This window comes from Piliocolobus tephrosceles, chromosome 18 (assembly GCF_002776525.5).
Source record: "Piliocolobus tephrosceles isolate RC106 chromosome 18, ASM277652v3, whole genome shotgun sequence".
Lineage (NCBI taxonomy): Eukaryota > Metazoa > Chordata > Mammalia > Primates > Cercopithecidae > Piliocolobus > Piliocolobus tephrosceles.
In genome coordinates this window covers 34,104,617-34,124,999 of record NC_045451.1, presented here as the reverse complement: position 1 = coordinate 34,124,999, position 20,383 = coordinate 34,104,617, and the positions used below count along the sequence as shown (strand labels likewise).

Sequence of the window (20,383 nt, the reverse complement as noted above, 5' to 3'; positions counted from 1 at the left end):
AGACTCAGACTGCTCTGGTGTGAATCCCAGTTGTCTTCTACTTAACCGACCTCAGTTTCCTTGTCTTTAAAATGGGAAGAATGATAATTCCTACCTCATAGGGATCTTATGAGGATTCAATAAAGTAATACTTATAGGACATTTAGCATGGGGCCTGGCACTAGGCAGGTGGCCCAGAAAAAGGCTTACCAAGATGAATGGAGCCGAATTGCTTCTGGTCAAAATTCATCATCACAAGAAAGTCACATGCATATTCCTTTCTTGCTACTACAAATCACGCCTACATTAATTTATTCATCAGCTCTGTGTCTACAGATGGTGCAAAGATCAACTTTACCAAAGCCAAGCTCAACTCTCCTAAGTTTCAAATCAGTGAGGTTCCTGAACTTCTACTACATGCAAAATATTATTTTAATCATTCATTTCAGCCTCTTTCTTCTCCAAATACTTTAATAAAATTGGTAACTGTAGCCTGAATGACCCAAATTCCTCCTATTTTCACTTTTTACCAAAGTGCTGCCCCCATCCCACGTGCCACAGCAGCCAATGCCCAGCAGGCAGGACCCCAGAGGCATGAACATTAGGTTCCCAGAGCACTGGGCAGCCCAGAGCCCAGGGGGCCTCCAGCCCCCAGAAATGCTGGATCTGTGGGGCTGTGGTCTCTTCACACAGTGCCTGGCAGGGCTGTAGGATGACAAGAATCCCTGCAGGAACAGACACGCCTTGGTCTTTTGCAACCTGTTCAGATACTAGTTGAGGGTAATGAATGGAAAAGAGTCACAGCATTAATCGTTCTGATCTGGAGTTGCCAATTTGGCTCATGCTTGGACCCACCTCCAGACCCACAGTCTCCTCCCGCACAATGACTGGGCTTGCTTGAAGTGACCAAAGATGATGCCAGGCTCCGATGGGGATCATTGCTGGCCAACTACCCGGGAGAAACATTTCGCTAGCACACTCAGTGACAAGGAACTAGAATCCCAAGCACCGTGGAAGCCTCACTTCTTCCAAAAGATGCATTAATCCAGCCCTCTTGCTGAGGGCTTGTTCATGCATCTCACCTGTACCTACTGATCAACTACTCTGTGCCACACAGGTGCTATGCTAGGTCCCTAACATGGAGCTACCCTAAAATTAAAACACAGTATAACAGCAGACACACTGGGATGAGGAGCTAGGAGGCTAGTTCCAGCTCTGCCACTAACAAGTAGTGTGACCTTGGCCAGGTCATCTCCCTCTCTGGGTCTCAAGGACCTCATCTATCAAACCCAGGACTGGGCTGAGGATGCCTGTGGTCTAGCTGTTAAAGATCCCGGTTAAATATATAATAAAGATCCCGGATCTATTAAATAACATCCCTGATGTACAAATAGTGGCAGTCTTGATCAAAGAGCTCCAAGCTTGTAGAAAACACAAGATCAGCAACCTACCAATCTCCCCTTTGCCATGGTAAGGGCTCCTGTTTGCTACCTGAAAATGTAAGAACTCACAGCCTTGGGATGAGTGAGAAGTTGAACTGGCCACAGGGAGAGTCACCTGGAAGGGCAGTGGCAGTCTGAGGGGGGCCAGGTGGCCTTCTTGATGTGATATGAGGGATCCCTAAAAGGCCTCCCCTGCCCCAAATATCTGCTCCCTATCCCCCAAATCTAGGGTCCTGCATCTGGAATTCCACCATTTGAGACAAAAGTTGGGTTTTTTTCCTTTTCTTTTTTCAGCGCGGGGGGCAGGGGGCGGGGTGGTCTTTGATTGCAGACACCTTCAAGCAAAATACACACAGCCATGAGAAGTGTGTGGTTCCCACCCTTTTAAGCTTGCCTGGGTCTTCCCTGCCTGCCAGCAGGGGCCTGGCAGCTTGTGTGCCCTGGGTGCTTGGGGCTGGAAGAGTCGGGGGGGCGGGTACCCAGAAGGGACCCTAAAGGGGTTGCGGGGGAGGGAGGGCCTCCTGGGCCGACTCAAGGTCTCCTTCACCAAGTCCCAGAGGGCCTGGGAGACGGGGCAGGGAAAGAGAAAGAGCACGTGCAGGATTTGAGTTCTCCAGGAGGGCTGGGAGTGGGAGAGTCCAGGGAAAGAGCCGGTGCCTCCCTTTGGCTAACCGATCCCTTGGAAGAGCCAGCTCAGAGAGCGGAGGAAGGGAGGGCAGGTCAGGAGACAGGGTGGGGCCTGGATGAGAGGAAACTGTAAAACCAACCGGGCGGATTCACGAAAAATTCCCGAGCGTGGTGAGGGTAGAGGGTGCTGGGCAGCACCCCAGTTTGCCAGGCCCACGCTCCTCCAGTTGCCCGGCCTGTTCAGACTGGTTCGCCCACCTTTCCCTCCCTGCCAGCCCCCCTCGCCTGATCTCTGAGAAAGCAGAATCCGGGACATGAAGCAACCACAGCCGCTCCGCCCGGCCGCTAGCGCCCCGGACTCCGAGCCCGCCCGCAGCCCCCTTCGGGCGGCATTCACTCCGCTGCCCTGCCCGGCCCAGGCGCTCCGCCCCAGCCCCGCCCCGCTCTGGACGCCCCACCTCTAGCCCCGCCCCTTCCCGGGCGCCCCGCCCGCTCCCACCCCTCGGCGTCCCAGCGGTCTCTCTCTCCTCCCACGGGAGCCGTGGCCCTCCCCCCGGGCACCCCCGGCCTGCACCCCTCCCTCGGCGCGCCCCTCCCCTCGGTCGCAGTCTGCCTCTCCTCCGCATTCTCACACGGCTCCAGCTCGACCTCCCCACCCGCCCGCCTTCCCGGGAGGCCGCGGCCTGGCGCTGCACCGCCCCTGCCCACGGTTACCCGGTTACCGCCTGAGAGGCCGGCGCCTGCCCGGGCGGGCAGGACCCGCACTGACCCCGCAGGGGGCGAGGCGGGGCTGAGAGGGGCGAACGCAGAGCCAGATCCCCCCGCCGCCGCCGGCCACCCACCCCCAGGCAGGGCTTCGTGCCAGACCCGGCTGCCATTATCAGCTGGGTGGAGGGCAGTGCCAGCTGCAGGCGTCCCCGAGGCGCAAACACTACCCCTGGCCCCAGCCTCCTTCCCTGCAGCCTTCTGCCTTCTACCGGAAACAGCCACGGGGAGCCAAAGGAGGATCCAGCAACAGGAGGGAGGCAGGGGCTCCACCTCAGAGGCAGGGCCACACTGAAGCCCAGCTCACTACCTGCTGGGTGACCCTGGGCAAGTGACTTCTCTATGCCTCAGATGTTGCATCTGTAAAATTGAGAGAGTAATAGTATTCACCTCACTGAGTGTTGCGTTTTGGTGCCTGGCACCTAATAGGGACTTCATAGACAGTAGTTACTATTATTACCTCTTCCCCGACATTTGGGGTTTGGCAGAGGGATGTATAGGCTACATGGTCATTAAGGATCTGTTAAGCCCCTCCTATGTGCAAGGGAGGTCACCTGGTATGGTGCAAGAGTCTTGGAGTTAGATGTGGGGTTGAATCCTGGCCCTGTCACTTCATAGCTGTGTGTGACCTTGTAGAAAGTCTGTCTCCTGTCTGAGCTGAAGTTACCCCACAGGAAAATAGGGACCCTAATGCCCATCTTCCGGGCCAATGCTGGATTCAATGAGATAATGTACAGGAAGTGCCCAGGGCAGTTCTCAGCACACAATAGTGCCTCTCAGTAAATAAGAGACGCAGGATGGAGAGGACAGGCTCAGTTTCTGCTACAGAAGAGCTCTGGGCAGGTAAGACCTATGGGAGAAAAATGTCACTGAAGAGGATGAACGTTAGGTGCTCAGCATGAAGTCAGTAGGAAGGGCTGAGGGAGGGCAGGCCCTCCTGTCTAGGAGAATGAAACTGCTAAGGGTGGGATGGCAGGCACTGGTGGAGAATGTTTCCGAACAGGGCCCGTCGGTCCTCAGTGAAGCAGCAGCCACTGGGCCTGAGAAGGGATGTAGGGGCGCTGGAATGACTGATGTCAGCATCTGCTTTATTGGAGAGGCCCCAAAGATGGCTTGGCCATCTCTCTCCCATCCTGACAGGAGAACAAAATGAAAAGGACAGTTGGAAAATGAGCCCTGAGCAAAACCTCCCCCCTTTATAATGACTGCGAACGTGGCCGGGCATGAGCATGGCTCTGGACTGTGGCTGTGTGACTCTGAAGCTGGGTTCCCTCATCTGTAAAATCATGGCCCAGCCAGATGCTTTCTAGGCCCCTGAGCTCCTCCCTTCTTGAAAGCAGCATTTGCTCTGATCCGTAGCAATGTGGGGGAGAAGCCATTGCTAGAGGGTGCAGGGCCCATCTTCATCCCATCACCCATTCCATGAACTGGCTGGGAGCCCTCTTGAATGAAATGGAAATGAAGTGGGGCTTAACAGTGGGACAGCCTCCCCGAAGCAGCTGAGGAAGACCAGCTGTCCCACTGAATGTGATTCTGAGAGTTGGAATCAGCCTTTCAAGCAGATGTCCAGCCCTCTTACTTGCAGGCAAACAAAGCCCGGAGAAGTGAAAGGACTTGCCCAAGTTCATGTGTCTCTTGAGAGGCAGAGCTACCTTTCAACCCACTGCACCATATTGCTTCAATTAATTTCATTAACAGCGACAACAAAAAAAACCAGTAAGCTGGTGACCAAGGCCATCCAAAGTCTCTTCGAGTCCACTTCACGCAAGCAAAATGGAAATGCCTTAGCTTCACTACCAGATAAGAAAGTGCTTTGGGAAGTGAGAAGAACACTCCAAACAGCCCAAGAACTGCCATAAACACTGTCCGAAGCTGGAGGGGGTTAACTAGGTGGGCAGTTGGCGGCAGTTCCTGCCAGGTCAGAGGGGATTTGCCTTTGTGATCAGTACTGCAGGCTCCATGAAGACAGTCCAAGGACACTGGGCTCTGAGTACTAATATGCATTTTTATTCTGCAATAATTTTCATACTGAGTTCAAGAGGCACCAGCTCCAAGTACATAAAACCAAATCAAATTAAATTAATTGATTTTATTGAAACCTGCTGCAGTTGTATTCAAGCCCACAGCCAGGGGCATGACCCTCATGAAATACCAAAGGGGCTTTTGAAATAATTAAATTAATCACACCCTGGGTTCTGCACAAGGGCTTGCTCCTGGACTCACAGACAGGCACATTCCCGGTCCCAGCAACGAGCAGGAGAGGAGCATGTGGCCACAACACAACCACAACATGTGGTGCTGCCTAGGCGAGCTGAAGACTCAGACTTCTCATTCCAGGGTAAGTCTTTGTTCATGCTCTTTTGGCAAACATGCACATACACACACTCTCACACTAACCCATATACACAGTCACAACACCACTCATACACACACATACATATACACACACACACATATATATAAATACACTCATCTGCTAGAATTCCCTTCTCTCTCCCTGCCTACCCATGGTTCAGATCAAGTGCTCACCTCATGATCCTCCTTCTTTAACCCACCAGGACCCCTCCAGCACTTGGATGATGCATTTTCTTGTTGGCCGCTGTTTCATAAGCGCTTTTTTTGCCTCTCTAAGTAAAGGCTAGTAAGCCCCTTGAATGAGAGAATGGGCCTCCCTGGCTTCTCTGGATCTCTCAGAAAGCTCGGCATAACCTAGAGTATGAATAACTTAATCATTGTAAGTGCTGTGCACTTGGAAGGCGCTCCAGACATTTATTAAGCACCTACTGTGTGCTAGATACTGTTCAGATGACTTTAGACATATGAACTCATTTAGTCCTCACCACGAGCCCCCACCCCCGACATCCGACCAAGCTGTGATTGTTGTTGTCCTTATTTTACAAATGAAAATAGAGAGACACAGAAAGGTCAAGTAGCTTGCCTGAGGTCACCCAGCTGGCAAAGCGAGCAGGGGTATATTACTTCTTAGGAAATCTTAAGCCAAAAAAATTCTATACATCCTGTTGCTGATCAAGAGGTGGATCACCTTGTGCTTGAACACATTCCCACAAACAAGTATGGCTACAAAATCCCAGCATTACAGGGACACTCACCAACCCTTCATTTTACAGAAGAGGAAATTTGCAGTCCAGGAAGGGGAGGGTTCTTGTCCAAGGTCACAAAGCAATTTAGAGGAGAGCTCCCAGCCTCCTGTTGGCCCACAGCTCAGAGCAGCTCTGCCTGGGAGAAATGTTACTGATTATTCCAGTTCCTCCTGCATTCGAATCTAAGACAACACTCCAACGTAGCCCGTCCTTCAGAGACAATGAGTGTCCAGTGATGAGCAAGAACTGCCCCGCGGAGCTGCCCATACTCTATGGCCCAGGTCCTCCTCTGTATTCAGGGAGCAAACTTGGGCAGAGTGAGGGGACCTGGCCTTGTTAGGGATCAGACTCCCAAACTGCGGCCTCATCAGCACCTGCTCTAATCCTTGTTGTAACCTGCTGGGACACCTTTGAAGACAAAGCCTGTCTCTCTGTCCCTGATGTGCAATGAGCTTTCGAAAGCCCCTGGCCCTCACTGCCGCTCTCCCCCAACCTCTGCTCCTTCCACACCCCACCCACTACCAAATGCTATGCCCTCAAGGTTAACTTCAAAATAAAGCCCTGGAGTCCAGCCAATAAGAATCCCCTCCCTGGCTCTGAGAACTTGAGCTGCTTAATAGGAATGGGGAACTTGAACATCGGTCCCTCTTTGCAGGGTTTGCACAGCTCTGTGACCAGCACACACATTCTCTGCCACATAAGCCTCATTTTACAGATGCAGAAACTTGGGTAAGGGGTGGGGAAAGGCCTGCATGCCGAGCTAGTAGGGTCTGGATTCAAAGCTGGACCTTTCTTTCCCTCTTTTTAAAATGACCAACTATTCTTATTAACAGTATGGCATGCCTGTTTGGCACACTGCATAATACATTTTTCCCAGATTTTTTGACTGAGCTCTTTGATTGCCTCTTCATAGGAGAATAATTTTTTTAAATTGTGGTAAATGTTTATATTTATATATGTGTAACATAAATGTTATTTTAACCATTTTAAGGCAAAATTCAGTGGCATTAAGTACATTCACAGTGTTGTACAATCATCACCACGATTTCCAAGACTTTTTCATCAACCCAAATAAAAACTCTGTAACTGTTAAGCAGTAACTTCCCATCGTTCCCCTCCTCTGAACCTTGGTACCACTAGTCTACTTTTTGTCTCTAAGAATTTGCTTCTTCTATTTATTTATTTGTTTGTTTATTTTGGGAGAAATAAGAACACTGGGTAGGAAGAATTTGCCTATCATAGATGCTTCATAGAAGAAGAATCACACAATATCATGTTGCCCTTTGTGTCTGCAGAGTCAACTCTCTTCACCAGTAAGCTGGACTTCTCTGCTTCTCAGGCCCCCGGTTTCTCCCTGCCTCCCTCCCAGGGATGCCATTGGGGTGGGAGTCCCGACGTGAGTGATGTCATCACAGGCAGGGCCAGTCCTGTGGAAGCTCAGGGTCCCGCGTCCCCAGCAGGTAGAAGCACCTGGCCTGGTCCTGAGCGTTACCGACAGGACCAATGAAGCAGCGTGTTAGGGGGCAAGAAAAAGGCGTTTCCAGCAGGCAGATGGGGCAAGGAGTGACCCCCAAAGCTTCCAGGGGCCCGGGCACTACACTGCCACAGGCGGCTGGGGCGAGCCGTAGATGGATCATATTGGGCACATTGGGTGATGGTTTTGCTGAAGTGGGCCTGGAAGCTGCTGTCCACACTGGAACAAGCCTCTGGCACCTAGTGGGCGCCTCCTGAGCTAGAAGGTGGCTCAGTTGTGTTGTCCTTACTGGATGGGGGGAAGTTAAGGCTGTTTCCCCACTCACAGCCCCCGGCCCCAGGAAGAGGCCTCTTCCTCTGACCTCAACCTCAGCTGGAAACACAAAGCAGAGCCTGCTCAGCCCCCCCTTCTCTAGTCCTCAGAACCTCGTGCTGCCCTTCTACCCAAGCTGTCTGTGCCCGCTCTCTGCACAACGGCCATCCGGAGGTGGTCCTGTGTCCGGTCCTTCCTTGGCCGGAGGCAATATCCAGACCCTTCCTCCACCCTTCCAGGCCTCCCGCCCACTCCTGAATCTCCACTTTGAAAGCTTTCCACGGACAAGTGATCTCTCACAACCGCCTTCACTTCCCCTCCCAGTCCAGCCTGCCCCTCCCACAGGCCCCAGCCTACCCATTTCCTCTGCCCTTTTCACCCTTTGGCGCCAGAACTCAGCTATTCTGAGCCTTTGGCCCAGCTCTTTCCTCCTTCCAGCTGCTCCTGTGCTGGGGCCTCCATCTCTTGCTTTTTCTCGTTGGAGTTAACTGTTACTCAGCCCTGCACCCTAACAAAGAAATGCACCCTGAAAGCCTGTGGCACTAAGGTATGGGGGACATCAAAGGCAACCAGACTCAGCACAGACCTAACACTTGAGTTACCTATTTGGAAATGTTAAATGCAGGCCACTGCATTGCTAGATTGTGTGTGTGTGTGTGTGTGTGTGTGTGTGTCTGTGTGTGTGTCTGTGTTTGTGTGCACGCGTGCACCAGTAGACTCTGGGTCCTTCCAAGAAGCTTTCAAAGCAATCTTTCTCCCCCTTGCCAGAAACAATTAATAGTCCTTTTTTGGTTACCTGAGTTTCTTCCTTCTTGTATAACACAATAGCCACAGGGTTGCCAGGTTTCTTTGAGAAGATGCTAGGGCAATGACTGCAGAGCTTATAAAATTACACAGAACGGTATGTTTGAAAAGATCATTTTCTGTATTCAGCTCTGTGAAAAGCTTTTCCTAAGAGCAGCAACAGTCGGATAAAGGTGACTGCCCACATAAAACAGTTTTAGTAAAGTTTCAGATCCCTTTCAGAGTGTGGGGACGAGAGAAGGGAGGGGAAAGGACTACCAAAAGGAAAAACAAGTCCACATGCTTTGATTTGGCCTTGGTGACCAGGACAACACACTCTGAGGGTGCCACAGTCAATATTCACTTCACTGAGCTTCTTATCAGGTTCCAACCCATGGGGAGCAAAGGGCAGAGCTTGGCAGGAGCCCAGGTGCTGTGTGAGGGTTCAGGGTGAGGCCTAGGCTGATTAAGCTGTCCTGGGCCTTTAGGTCAGAGGCTCCCTGCAAAGAGGTCCTTGGAAAAGGCTTACTTGCTGTGAGACCACCTCCTGGGATCCCTGCACCAAAGTTTTCAGGTCTGGAAACTGGCAAATTTTTGTTTGACAAATATGTGGTTGACGTGCAGGCTTTTCTAAACATGACACAAACCCCACAAGTTATAAGGGGGGAAAGTGGTGGATTTGATTACAAAAATACCACAATCCAAGTTAAAAACAGACTGGGAGAAAATATTTGCGTTATAAGTTACAGACATAGGTTTGAATCTATAATATACAAAGAATCCTATACATCAATAAGGAAGAACATGAAATGTAAATGTCCACCAACATGATTTAAGTTGCTCAATCTCACCAATAATTTTTATTAATAAAATGTAAACACCAACTCTTAGGTGCTGATGAAGAAATAGGGGAAGGCAGATCTTGTAGATAAGGGACACTAGATTAAAGAGCTAGAAGACTTGAAAGCTTATCACCTGTCCTATAAGACTCAGCAAATCATTTTCCATGCTTGGGACAATGTCCTAGTTTACATTTTCATGGAAGTTGCGTAAAGGATAATGTTGGTCTTGTGTCTCTTGCATCAGGCATAAACATGGCTTCTTATACCTATCCCCCTTCTCAGAGCAGCTCAGAACACTTACCACACCTTTCTCCTTGACCCTCACCTCTCTGGAAGATTAGAAGCAGAAGATTTATTGGATCAACTTCTCAGCTGTGGAATCTGGGCAAACAAAAGGGAAGTGGCTGAGGTAAGACAGCCCGGCAGCCCTTGATGAATGTTGCAACTGGTCCGGGGCACTTGCCCTGTCCCCAAGGGGGTCTATGTGTACCACGGGGTCTGCTGTCCAGATGGCTGCATGGGGCATGGGGAGCAGGCAAGGGCTACACGATAGAAAGGTGAGCTGTAAGAAAGTGCACTGACTTTATTTTCAGGCAACCTCGGGTTGGGACTCTACCTCCTATTGCATATGCTGCTGCACGCATTGTCCCATCTTTTTGCATCCTGGGTTCCTCTTCCGTAAAATGGGCACAGTACTCCTCACCTCCCAGTCCCCTGCCTTGCCATTGTCCTTACCACTCAATTGAACATATTTCAGAGACAGCCTTACCCTGCTGTTACTTAATGGTTTCAGCTCCCCAAACTAGATCACATGACTTCATGGGCTAGAGCTGTGTCTCTGGAGAGGTCAGGGATTCCTGGGAGCTGACAGCACTGGGGCCCTGCCATTGTCACTTTTGAACTCGCAGCACCTGGCACACTGTGTTGCACATGGAAGGTACAAAATAATAGCTAGAGAATGAAAGAAGAAAACTATGGATGAGGGAGCCGAGGGTCAGAAAGGTGAAGTGTCCTGCCACAGGCCATATGACCCATTAATACCTGGCAAGCACTGTGCAGTCCACTTTCTTCTTTATCAAGGGCAACTGGAGAGGAGAAAACACAGCCAAGCATACTGGCTCATGAAGTCTCGTGTTTGCCAGGGAAAGTCCCATTTTACATCGGTTTTTTTCTTATGATTATAATAATAACAATGGCCACTTTTACTATCAAAAGTGTCCCTTTTTTTCTTAAAAATATGAACTGCTTCACGAATTTGCGTGTCATCCTTGAACAGGGGCCATGCTAATCTTCTCTGTATCATTCCTATTCTAGTATATGTGCTGCTGAAGTGAGCACAAAAGTGTCCCATTTTGGATGATAAAGTCTCTGTTCTCGCTGTTATGAGGGAGAGTGGATGGAAGGTCTCTGTGTTTCCCTGACTCCATCTACTCTCCCACCCCTCACCTCTCCTGACCTGCCAGAAACACAATTAAAATGTCACTTTATTATCTATTCATTGAAAGCCACACTTGAACTGCACTCCCCACAAAGGCCACCTTCCCCCAGCAAAATCTGCCTCAATGGCCTGTGCAATGGTGTGACGGGGTTCTCAGCTGCTTAACTGCCTTCCACTGTATCACCAGCAAGTGGACCAAAGATCCTGCCTCAGCATTCTTAGTGTGCTGAATGATGGGCACCTGCTTGCCAGGCCTGTGCCAAAGAAGCCCTCTACCCACACCCCACTAGCTAACTAGTATCCAGCTTCCTATTCTGCAGGGGCATTTGGGCCTGAACAGGGACTCATCCGTCACAGCTCCTGGGGGACTGACAGCCTCTCCAGAGAAGGATGCGCAGGCTGAGATGAGAGCTGGGGTCTCTGAGATCCGCCCACCTGGAGAAATGCTGGATTTGTGGAGAAGCAGAGAGGCATCGTGAACACAGAGAAACTTCCCACTCAGGGAGCTCACCAAACCCAGGGCAGCCTCAGGGATGAGCATCTTCAGACATGTTCAGGAAGGCATGGCTAGGATGTTGGATCAGGGGATGGGGCCAGCCCTCCCACTGGTCCTCAGACCTTTAGAGGAGGCCACGAGGAGAAAAAGAGCCATTGACACCTTAACAGAGTAAGCAGGTACTCTTGGGAGAGCCCCTCCACACCTATGAAGTCATTCAAAGCCTGGGATCCGGAGGTGCCTCTCCCAGAGCCTTCCTCAGTTCACTCACCTCACTAGGACCACCCCACTCCTCTGCACCTGTCCCTTCTGCACTAACAGACGACAGAGACCCCCACTCCGCCCCTGTACGACTGCAGAGGCCTCTGTGGTTGCTGCCCAGGCCTTTCATGGGAGTGTGGTGCCTTCGCCAGGACTAGCCCTCTCTCTGCCCCACAGGGCAGGGACCCTTCACTTTCTGGTCCCAGAGGAGCTGTGCCCTGGGTTCTGCCTACAGCCTACACTCAACTGTCTCTTACCAGCCGCCTACCTGAAAGTGGGGCATTCAATCTGGAACCTGAGAAGCAGGGCCCAATCTGCTGGGCCTGGACCCAGAGACTCCCTTGGCAGTAGAAGAAGATGGCACCAGGTCTCACTTAACTCTTTCTCTGGCCCTGCCTGAGCTCTGGAGCCCCATGGTCCAGTGCTCCCAGCCCTGGCCCCAAGTTAAACAAGAAGACAAAACCCAGCTTGTGACTTCTTCCTCAAGCTGGCTGACACCTGTTTTCCCTAAAGGAGGAACCCAGGCTGGCTTTAGCCATCTCACCCCCTCCTGGAGAGCAATGGGTATGCCACACTGGGCACTCCTTGAGGTCAGGCCCTCAGCCCTCTTTCTTCTGAATTCCTCTCTCCTTCTAGCCCTCACTTCCCCTACCTAGGCCAGGCCCTTCACTCTGGGGAGAATATCCCAGGAATCATCCATCACCAAATTCTAGGAGCTGATCTCAGCAACTACGCGGCTGGAAGGAACCTGGAAAATCCACTGTGCCCATGATGGGAATGACCATTAGTGCCTGGAGGGCAGGGATGCTGTACCCATCCCTGCAGCCCCAGCCCCAGCACAACCCAGACAGACGGCCCTCAACAGAGGCTTCCGGAACTGCGCGTGAGTCCTAGCTTGCTGTCTCCCTGGCTGCCCTGGAGGCTGGCCCAGAGCAGGCACATAGTAGGCATCTGTGAATGAAGCAACAGGTTCCTGCCGGGTCCTAGGTCCTGGGCTGGGCACTCTGACTACTTTATGTGGGGCAACAACACTGCAAGGTAGATACCATCATCCTATTGAATGGATGAGAAAATGGAGGCTCAGACAATGTAAGTGGCTTCCTTGAGGCCACTTTGCAAGTATCAGGCCAGACTTCAAGCTTAATCCTTCCAGTATCTGAAGCCTGTGGTCTTTCCGTTTTCATGTCAGTCACTCAATCTATGCATTTGAGGATATCAAAGCCAAATAAGAAGTAGCTCCAGCTCTTGGGTAGTTCATACTGAAAGAGGCAGACAGTTTTGTTCACAGCTACCTGGGACAAGAAACAGATGTGGCCAGGCCTGCCCCAAAAGCTGAAACCTACTGTGTAGGCTGTAGGCAGAGGAAGAAGGCCACTCTTCCTCTGGAGTTTGAGAAAGGCATCTGAGAAGAGGTGGCAGTGGATTCGGCCACAGACAGGACATGATGAGGCTAAGGACGCATTGAGAACGGATTTTAAGCCGGTGGGAAGATGGGTCTGCATCAGGGGCTTCCCAGTGCCCTTAAATGTCATGATGGCCTGTCGGGCAGCCATTTGCACAGCCTGGTGGAGCAGGCAGGGGTGCAGGGAGGACTGGAGGCTGGGAATCTGCCCAGGACCTGTTAGGTTTCTCAGCAGGAGCTGCAGGCCTGAAGCAGGTGGGAGCATTGGGAGCTGGGAGCGGAGTTTGTGTGCCCTGCCTCCATGAGTGTGTCTGGGAGATTCAGGCGACCTCCTGGCCTCCATCAGCGGGAGCTGGGGGAGGGGGAGACCAGTGAGCTCTGAAGGACACACCCACCACATCGTTGCACACTTATTTTTCCCACACACTTGATTGGCGTGACCCATGGAGTCAGAAGGAATGGCCTTCACTGGGCTGGCAAGTCAAGGGCAATGACAGCCCTCAGTTCCTTGGGCAGCCCCCCCCGCTCAGGGAGCTGGCCTGGGGCGAAGAGGGCCTTCTGCTCTGTCCCAGGCCAGCCTGCCACAGTGGGGGTGGGAAGGGCTGCCTGGTCCTGTCTGCTTCTCGCTTTTTCTGCTTTCAGGGTCAGCACAGTTCAGGGAGGAGACACTCACAGACTGTCTGGAAGGCCTCCCGCAGAGACAGAGGAGCACAGGTGCTGTCTAGCGGGTGGTGGGAGGGGAGTGTGGGGCAGGAGAGGAGCCTCTGGCACAGCCATGAACTCACTGCAGAGCCTTCCCAGGCCTCAGTTTCTGTTCTGAGAATGGAGGCCCTGGGGCAACTTGAAAGCTCCCACTTTCCTCTAGTTCTTGAACATGCCGTCTTCCTCTTCCCAAGATGTTTCCAGACGGGAGTGGACAGTTAGTTTACTTCAAGTTTTGCTAGTTTTCTATTCCTACATTGTGATTTGAACAGTCCTGCTGTGTTTAGGATGTTAGACTCAAACCTGACTAAGAAAATCAGTAGATCCCCTCGAAGTCCAGGAAACTCATGATGATTAAGCTTCCACTCCACGTCAGGCCCCACACCAACTGAAAAGGTTTATGTAGATTATCTCATTTCATCTTGACATCAACTCTGGGAAGTGGCTGTTATCATCTCCATTTCCCCTAGTTTGGCGTAATTTCTTAAAGTCCTGCAGTGGTTTCCCAGGACCTTCAGGATAAAATCCAAACTCCTCCCAGCCCACTTTTCTAGCACCACACCACTCCTAACTGGGCTAGTCCCCTCATGGATGGACTGCTTCTCCCACACACAGTCTCAGGGTCTACGATATGTACCCCCTTCCCATCCATTCAACTTGTATCTTTCCAAGGCCTGGCAAGTCCTTCTTCTCCCCAAGGAAGAGTAGGCAGTGGTGGGAGGCAGGTGAGGCCCTAGGGCACCACACTTAAGGAGGCACTCACTGTCAGGTGCCAGGCCTGCACTTGCACGCCCCTGAGAGTGAGCACCTCTTTAAATTTTACACGGAGTGCTCACTCGCCTCATCCTTGTCCTGGCCCTGCCCCAGAGACTCAATGCCCAACCCAAAGGACCTCTCCCTCCTCCAAAGTCCACAGCCCTTCCTAGTGGGTCCTGTCACTGGACTGTGTCACAGGGACTGATCTTGATGCCTCGTGTGAATGTCCATCGCTACAGGGCAGAGACCACTTGTCCCCTGTCCCGATCCTAAAATCAATAGGGCTTGCTCCAGCTTCCAGACTGGCTCCCCATCTGCCCTCCCTCCTTCATCCTCCACCCCATCAACCTGGAATTCCAATTCACCTTTTAGAATCTATATGAAAATTATGGTTTAGCATTGTATAGCCATTCAAAATTACGTTTCCACATGGGTGAATTCTTCTATAACCTGGCTGACCTGGCTACAAGAAGAAAAGATTAGTTAATTTGACTATACAAACAAATTTATATGACAAATCCCATAAGTAAAGTCACAAGCAAATAATAAACTGGGAGAAAATATTTGTCACATATATCATACACAAAGGGCTAATGTCACTAGTATATAAAAGCTTCTTAAAAATGGAGGGGCAAAGAACCAAAAAACCCAATAGCAAATGGACAAAAGATATAAACAGATAATTCACAAAAGGCAATATTAAAAATGATCATTAAACATGAAAAATTTTTCAACTTCACTCATAATAAAATAGGTAAAAACTAAAATTATAGTGAGATACCATTTCTTACCAGTGAGATTGGTAAGAATTCCAAAACTTGACAGTAGCATCTGTTGGCAAGGTCGTGGGAAAACAGGAATGCAAACTGACACAACCGCATGGAGGGGAATCTGGCAACACCTAACAAAACTACATCCTCTTCAACTTGATAATCCCATTTTTGGAATCCCAAGCATATGAAACACACATGCACAAGCATTGTAGCATTATTTGTAGTTGCAAAATATGAGAAGCCACCTAAGTGGTCATCCGTAAGAGAGCAAGTGAATAAACCATGATATATACACACAATGGAGTATTATGCAGCTGTAAAAAAGAGCGAGGAAGACCTCCATGGACTGATATGAAGTGATTGCAAGGAAATATTATTGAATGAATAAAGTAAAATGTAAATACATCTAAATTTATATCTATCTGTCGACCTATCTATCTATATATAGTGCTACCTTTTCTGTAAGAAAGGGGAAATAAGACAACATATAATTTTGCTTCTCTTTATACAAATAAATAGATGCATAAGAAGAAAACAAATTGATTACCTACAAGGAAGCAATGGGTTACGAAGCAGAGTGACATATCTCCAACTACACCTTTCTGTATAGTTTGACTTCTGAAAGCATGTTAATGTCCTACATATTTTTAAAAATTAAATTAATAAGAATGAGAAGGAAAAAAAACCCTCAAACTGAAAAAAAAAGGAACCTAACTGTAGTTCAAATAAAGACTATAACCATCCTGAAGGACAGAAAAAATCAGGAAGGAAAGACTAATCCTAGTAATTTATGAACATGGCATGGTGAGGTGGGGATGAAGGGAAGGAGGTTTGTTGGTTGTAGTGATTTGGGTGAAACAATTCTGAGAGTATTTTAGATGTAATATAGGATGAGCAAATGAGTGAATTTTGTTGACAGTTTGGGGAGCCCAGGTTTCACTGCTGAAGAAGGACATGCAATTATGAGAAGGAAAGGCAGGAAACAACCCTGTAGAGATGGATTGGAATTAGAGGTATTGGTGTGGATTCACGATTTCTAAAATACAAATATGTAAGTGTATGTGCATGTGTATGGGTAAATAGTGTGTGGATGTATAGGTACATGGATGCATGTATTTCCTAGTTTTGTCCCCTGAAAGGGCCAAGGTGCAAAGATACACAGCAATGAGCAAACCCAGATCTGGGTGTCTAATACCATCCTCGATAAAAGGAACCAGAGCCCCCCAGAGAAATGACTGATTCCAGGGCTGGTGCAGGGTAGGTGCAAGATAAGCCTGGAAATCTCTTCTATACCAGAAAGTAAGAACATACTCAAAAGAGGGATAGTGGTATATCAAAATATCATAGGTGAGAAATTCTAAACCATTGGAAAAACCAGAGTTCATCATTCTATGCAGATAATACATAAATACATTCTATTGCTTACAGTAGAATGCCAAAGGTCCATTGGCAAGAATGGAGGCAGTGCTGGAGTTGGAAATGCATCATTGTGCAAACTCGTGTTAATGATTGGATGAGCCAAGAATCATCAATGGGTGCTACAACTAGGGAGAGACCGATGAGGAGCAGGGTAGTGCATGGTTTTAAAATGTCTCCCCATAGACCACTTGCTAGTTCCAAGGCAGAAAAAAAAAATCATCCCATAATGAAGAAATCAGACACTGCCTGGACTGAGAGATCAAAATTAACATCACCAATGAGGGCCTCCTGATGATGACCTGAGAAGAACCAAGAGGGCTTATGCAGGGTTCTGGTCAAGAATACAAAACCTGGATCTCATCATGAGGAAACATCAGACAAATTCAACATGAGGGATATACTGTATTACAAATAAGTGGGGGCATTGTATTCTTCAAAGATGTCCATGTCATAAAAAACAAAGAAAGGCTGTGAAAAGGTTCCAGATTAAAGGAGATAAAGAGACACAACTAAATGCCATATCCAACCCTAGATGAGATTTACTGGAGGGGAGAAATGCTGGGGAAAACATTATGAAGTTAACTGACAAAATAGGGATACAAAGGAGAGATTAGATAAAAGAGTTGTATAAATGTTAAATGTATTGATCAACTATGCTATGATTATGTCAGAGAATATGCCTATCCTTGGGAAGCACATGCTGAAGTATGAAGGGGTGAACTTACCCTCAGATGGTTCAGGAAGAACACGTGTGTGTGTGTGTGTGTGTGTGTAAGAGAGAACACAAATGATTAAGCAAGTGCTGTAAAATGCTAACAGCAGATAAATCTGAGATATGAGAATATAAGGATATTCTTTGGATTATTTTTATGTTTGCAGTCTCTCTGTAATTTAAAAATTTTCCCAAATAAAAAACGTAAATGTATGTTCCAATATTTGAAAGATGTTCTCTTATTTGTAGGAGTAGACTCTCCTCAGCCAGGGGACTGCCAGCAGGCAGCCAGGCCAGGGAGGAGTTCCTAATCAAACCCATCTGGGTTCAGTGTGTGGCCTTGGAGAAGTGACTTGACCTCTCGCATCTCTGCACCCTCCTCTGGGGCCATGCCCACCTCATGGTCTTGGAACAATTAAAAGAGATGATGCCTGCAAGTACTTGGCCCAGGCCCCCCATAGAGTGGGCTGGACATCTACGGGAGCTATGACTTCACTGGCGGTGTTTTCATCAGCATAAACCCTTTTAGGGCACAGAGCTGAGAACTGTCTACATTTCCAAGAGCCACTTCTGGTCTGGAGCAGGTCCGTGAGCCAAGAACAAGCAGCACCAGCTGGAGGGTGGCTTCTACCAGCAAAGTGGCCCCCTCCCCCTCCTGTTTCACCCTCAGGCCTCAGCTTCTAGAACTCAGGCCCTCCTGCTCTCCGCCTTGACCACTTGCCCTCATCTGCAAAAGCCTTTCCTTTCGGCTGGCACTTCTTCAAGGCCCCCTCCTGGTGACTCCTGTGGCACCTTGCTAGAACTATTCTAGTTGCCTCCTTCAGCTCCTCCTCTCTGGGTAAGGGACCCGAGGTGGCATTTCAGTGTGGATTCATTTATGGCCCCATTTTTCCTCTTCCAGGGAAACCTTTTGTGACAGTGCCATCATTCTTGTGTTCCTGGCAAAAGGAACTATAATCCCTGGTCAACAGGAAGGTGTGTGCATGTGTGTGTATACACGTGTGTGTGTTTGTGTGTGTGTGTCTGAGAGCTGTGGACTTTCTTGGAGGCCATGACATCAGCCCTTAGGCCAGGCCTGGCATGTTGAGAACTTGGGTCCACCTTGGGGCCAAGGCCTGTGCTGTTGTTTTCCACTTGCCCCTCCTACCCCACTCCCCTCTTCTTGTGCCCCCGGAGGCCGACCCCTGCAGACACAGCAGTGGGCTCCCTTGCCTCTGGCCTCGTGTCAGCTCAGCCTGTAGGGCCCTAAGTGGAGAATGGAGGGAGTTTGGGGTTGGGGTGTTTAATGCCTTGTGGTCCTTTCTTCAGGGAGGCCTCAGACTGGCTGTATCTTTGGACCAGAGGCCACAGCCCGGGGAAGGTGGCCCCTCCACCTCACCCTCACTGTCTCTGCTTCTAGCAGCCCCTCCCTCTCCTTGCCCCTTTAGTGCCCCCAGGTGTAACAGCTCCCTGGCGTTCACAGCCCTGGGGTACTGCACTGGGTCTTGAGAGTTCCCTGCACCTGGCACTGGCCTTTGAACTCAACTCTCCAAATTGTCTACAAACTGGAGTTTGCCACCTGTTTCCTGCCAGGCTCCTGACCCATGCGGACCCCTGTGGAGGGAGGCAGTGCCCTCTCCCTTAAATGTATTTGGTACTTGTCTGCCCGGGAGGCCTCACATTGCCATGCTCAGGGAGGGCATCTCAGGGAGGGCATCTGCCGCAAAGCCATTCAAACTGCAGAACAAAAGCAAGGGCTGCCACGTCGGGCCTCTTCTGCCTGCTGCTTCTTGTTCCAACTTCATTTCATCTTTTCATAAGTTACTGTTCTGTGAGAAGCATTACAAGAAGGAAATTAAAAGAGAGAAAAGTTGGTGGAGGAATACCTTTCTTTCTTTTTTTGGTTTAAACCTTTTGTTATGATCTCTTTAGGAGCCCGATCCAACTAGAGGGACATGTGGCAGAATATGTTCTTCAAAATTAGTTCTGAGAGACACTTGGGGCTCTTTATTATTCATTCTATTAAAATCAAAATATTAGCTGATGCCTGTCGCATCGTCAGAGCGGGTCTGACAACTTCTCTGATGCATTGTCTACTTGAAAGTAAAGACGAAGGCCTTTCATGTGGAAGCCTCTATCAGGTCCATTCTGTTCTCCTGCTTGCAATGACAGAAAAACCCTGGCCTGCTCTGTGTCTGAGATGCTGACAGATCCAGGGCAAAGCAGTGGAGCCCATCATGTGTCCCATTGTGCCAGGGCCCTCTGGGCAAGGCTGCCTCTTCCGGGGCCCTACCTTTCCCCCACCAAGGGTGGCCATGGAGCAGCAGGAAGACCCCTCCTTGTCCTATGAGTGTGGCTTCTCATACCCATTGATTTTGAAGTGGGTGGAGGGAACTATGCCAGGGACCACTAGGCTTAAAGATCAAACTGCCCTGCCATTTCCTTGGATGCCCTCTGCTGCCTTTACCTCTGGAAGAAATACCACAATGCAGATAATTCCATTTCTCCAGCAGGAACAAACCAATCTGGCTGTGGTGCTCTGCTCTAGAGCCACCCAGAGGTTGTCCTGGTGATGTCTTCAACTGGGGCCCTAGGTAAATAGAGAAGTTCTTAGCTCAACAGAGGCTTGTCTTTTCTGAGGACAGTGGGTGGGACCAGAGTCCCCAACCAATAAGGGATCCTGAATGGCTGAGCAAGGCTTGTGCCTGGTGGCTGAGTTACACAGCAGATGAATGCATGTCACTTGGGGGTCTTCCAGCCAGCTGTGGAGAAAGACTCTCCTACGCTGGATGTGGGGAATGTGGGTGCTGCAGGTGGTCAAGGAGGCAGAGATTCCTGGGGGCTGCGTGGGCTTCCCAGGGCTGGTGGGATTGGACAGGTAGTTAAGCACCGGGAAGGAGAGAAAAGAGGGAACAGCCAGGAGGAATGTGAGTGACAAGTTTGGAAGCCAGGGTGGGAGACCATGGTCTCGGGAGGGACAGGAAAGGAGCATCTGTTGGGGGAGTTGTCAGAAGTCAGGCTGGAATGCCCTTGACTGCAAGGAAGATGTTTATCCTTCCTTTCCTTTCCTTTCTCCTTCCTTCCTTCCTTCCTTCCTTCCTTCCTTCCTTCCTTCCTTCC

General features: G+C 49.8%; 1 protein-coding gene and 1 non-coding gene across 4 annotated transcripts in view; both read right to left on the bottom strand.

The window, feature by feature from the left end:
• ZBTB7C (zinc finger and BTB domain containing 7C) overlaps positions 1-20,383 on the bottom strand; it is a 387,122-nt gene that overhangs the window by 131,579 nt on the left and 235,160 nt on the right. The gene's annotated exons all lie outside the window — the stretch shown is intronic.
• Positions 10,557-10,663, bottom strand: LOC111539795. Its single transcript, XR_002730782.1, has one exon. It is a non-coding gene; the product is annotated as a U6 spliceosomal RNA (small nuclear RNA).